We start from the raw sequence: 4,023 nt of genomic DNA, 5'->3' as shown, positions 1-4,023 counted from the left end.
TCAACCCCGTGTATCTTATTTTCACTGAGCTCGGTCCAATACAATGGTGTACGACATTTACGACCGTACAAAGCCTCGTAAGGTGCCATTTTGATACTAGATTGAAAGCTATTATTATAAGCAAATTCAATCAAAGGTAAGTATCGTTCCCACGTACCTTTAAACTAGAGAATGCAACATCTCAACATATCCTCAAGTATCTGAATGATTCGCTCGGATTGACCATCTGTTTGTGGATGAAAAGCTGTTCTAAAATGTAGTTTCGTACCTAAAGCATCTTGTAGTTTCTTCCAAAATCGTGATGTGAATCTCGGGTCTCTATCCGAAATAATAGAAATAAGCACACCATGCAATCTCACAATTTGAGAAACATACAATTTAGCAAGTTTATCGAGCGGGAAATCTGTGTGAATCGGCATAAAGTGTGCCGATTTTGTCAACCTATCAACAATAACCCAGATTGCATCTTTCTTGCCGGATACAAAATCCATCGTAACTCTGTCCCATTTCCATTCAGGTATCATGATAGGCTGAAGTAATCCAGAAGGTACCTGATGCTCGGTTTTTACTTGCTGACATATTAAACATTTCGAAACAAAGTCAGAAATGTCTCGTTTCATACCATGCCACCAATAGTGTTGTTTCAAATCATTATACATTTTCGTGCTACCCGGATGAATAGAAAATCGACTATTATGGGCTTCATTCAAAATCATCTGAATTAACTCTGGATTTTTCGGAACACATAATCGGTTTCTAAATCTCAAACAATCCTCAGCATCAACTAGAAACTCTGAATCAACATTTAAGTCACGCTGAGTTCGTTTTGCAATTAAATCATCATCAACTTTGTGAGCTTTACAAATCTATTGAACAAATAACGGTTTTGCTTTCAACTCAGCCACTATCGCTCCATCATCAGACATAGCCATATGCGCGTTCATTGCACGCAAAGCAAACAACAATTTTTGACTTAGGGCATCAGCAACAACATTAGCCTTTCACGGATGATAGTCAATTACAAGCTCGTAATCTTTTAGCAATTCTAACCATCGGCGCTGTCTCAAATTCAAATCTTTCTGAGTTATCAAATACTTCAGGCTTTTGTGATCTAAATAAACATGACATTTTTCGCCAAACAGATAGTGGCGCTATATTTTCAACGCAAATACGATAGCGGCCAATTCCAGATCGTGAGTCGAATAGTTCTTCTCATGCGGCTTTAACTGTCTCGAGGCATAGGCTATAACTTTGCCTTCCTGCATCAAAACACAGCCCAAACCATATGGATGCATCACTATAAATAACAAACTCTTTACCCGATTCTGGCTGAACTAAGACTGGAGCTTCGGTCAAAAGAACTTTCAACTGATCAAAACTTTCCTGACACTTTTCTGACCACTCAAACTTAACGTCTTTTTGTAGTAACTTTGTCATCGGGGTCGCAATCATAGAGAACCCTTTCACAAACCGTCTATAATAACCAGCGAGCCTTAGAAAGCTTCGAACTTCTGAGACATTTTTCGGAGGTTTCCAATCAAGTATAGCTGAAATTTTACTCGGATCAACCTGAATACCCGATGCTGATACAACATGGCCCAGAAAACTAACTTCACGTAACCAGAACTCACATTTACTAAACTTTGCATACAACTATTTATCTCGCAAAGTTTGTAACACAAGTCTCAGATGTTTGGCATGCTCAGTTTCATCACGAGAGTAGATCAAAATGTCATCTATAAATACTACCACAAACGATCCAGATACTGTCTAAAGATCTGATTCATCAAATCCATGAAAACAACAGGTGCATTAGTAAGTCTGAAAGGCATCACCAGGAACTCGTAATGTCTGTACCTCGTTCGGAAAGCTGTTTTTGGCACATCAAAGTCTTTAACTCACAACTGATAGTAACCCGATCTCAAATCTATCTTCGAAAACACTGAAGCCCCTTTTAGCTGATCGAACAAATCATCAATACGTGGAAACAGATATTTATTCTTTATAGTCACCTGATTGAGTTGCCGATAATCAATACACATTCTCATCGTTCCGTCTTTCTTTTTCACAAATAGAACTGGTGCACCCTAGGGAGAAAAACTCGATCGTGCAAAACCTCTATCTGTCAATTCTTGCAACTGTGTCTTCAAATCTTTTAATTCAGTCGGTGCCATACGGTACGAAGCTATTGAAATCGGAGTCGTCCCCGGTAATAGCTCAATTCCAAATTCTACCTCTTGGATAGGTGGCAAACCCGGCAATTCTTCGGGAAACACATCTAAATACTTACACACAATTGACAGAGATTCAATCTTCTTTTCGGTCATTTTACTATCAAAAACATATGCAAGATAAGTTTCACACCCTTTCTTCACATACTTTTGAATCAACATCGAAGATATCACTGCTGGTAAACCATTCAGATCATTAGATTCAATCTAAATAATCTCATCATTCAGGCACCATAAATCGATAGTCTTTCTTTTGCAGTTAACCACAGCATCGTGTAAAGTCAACCAGTTCATACCCAGAATTATATCGAACTCGTCAAATGGTAACAACATCAAATCAGCCAGAAAGCACAAATCTCGAATCATCAAAGAACAATCCTTACACAGTTTGTCGACCAAAACACACCGGCCCAGGGAGTTTGATACTTTAATTACAAACTCAGTAGACTCAACAGGTAGAGTCTTACTGAATACTAAGGTCTCACACACATAAGAATGATTCGAACCAGGATCAATCAACGCAACAACATTAGTATCATAAAGAGTGAAAGTACCAGTAATAACATCTGGAGAAGAAGCCTTCTCTCGAGCACGGATGGCATATGCTCTGGCAGGTGCACGAGCCTCAGATCGAACTGTCGTGTCCTTTGTCCCTCTTTGACTACCACTTACATTACCCAAATGCCTTAGCGGTCTACCTCGTATTGACACATTACTCGGTCTGGTATTCTGCACAGTGTTTTGCTCAGCTACCATCGGACACTCTCGAATGAAATGATCCTTTGAACCACACTTAAAGCAAGACCGATCATGTAATCTGCAATATCCAGGATGTCATTTCCCACAATGCTTGCATTCTGATCTATTTTGTCGAACACTACCAACGCTAGCAACTAAAGTAGCTCGTGAACTCACAGTGGGTCGATCTCAATCATGCTTAGGAAACCCTGCAGTAGCTTTAAATTGGCTATGATCCTCTCTGGATTTCTTTGAGGCCGACTGGAACGATTTACTAAATGATCGTTTACGGGAATCTCGAGCTTCACAGTCAGCTTTTCTCTTCTCTTTCCCGAGCTCCTCAGCTTTACAAGCTCGTTCAACAAGTACTACGAACTCTTTTATCTCAAGTATGCCAACTAACAGTTTAATATCTTCATTCAGCCCATCTTCAAATCTTTTACACATAATAGCTTCAGTCGAAACACACTCTCGAGCATATCTACTGAGTCTCACAAATTTTCGCTCATATTCTGTCACTGTCATCTGACCCTGTTTCAATTCAAGAAATTCATTGCGTTTCTGATCAATGAATCTCTAACTGATGTATTTCTTACGGAATTCAGTTTGAAAGAATTCCCAAGTCACTCGCTCTTTCGGAACCACCGATACTAGTGTATTCCACCAGTGATATGCAGTGTCCCGTAGAAAAGATATGGCACATTTCAAACACTCATCAGGGGTGCAAGATAACTCATCAAATACTCAAATAGTATTATCGAGCCAAAATTCAGCTCGCTCAGCATCATCATCATCAGTAGCTCTGAACTCTTCGGCCCCGTGTTTTCAAATTTTATCAACAGAAGGCTTAAGTAATCTCATCGGATCACTTACTTGAGGATAACAGGAACCGAAGATGGATTAGTCGAGGGTGGAGGTTGTTGTGCAACCGAATTAGTTCAGACATATTGAGTAAACCAGTCATTCATCATTTGGTAAAAGTCTTGTTTAGCCTCTCACTCCTAGTTACTCGAGGTCGGTCGAGAGTCCACCGGCTCTGTCCCTTGCGCGGGAG

Source organism: Gossypium hirsutum, chromosome D05, assembly GCF_007990345.1.
Source record: "Gossypium hirsutum isolate 1008001.06 chromosome D05, Gossypium_hirsutum_v2.1, whole genome shotgun sequence".
Taxonomy (NCBI): Eukaryota; Viridiplantae; Streptophyta; class Magnoliopsida; order Malvales; family Malvaceae; genus Gossypium; species Gossypium hirsutum.
This window is presented reverse-complemented; position numbering follows the sequence as displayed.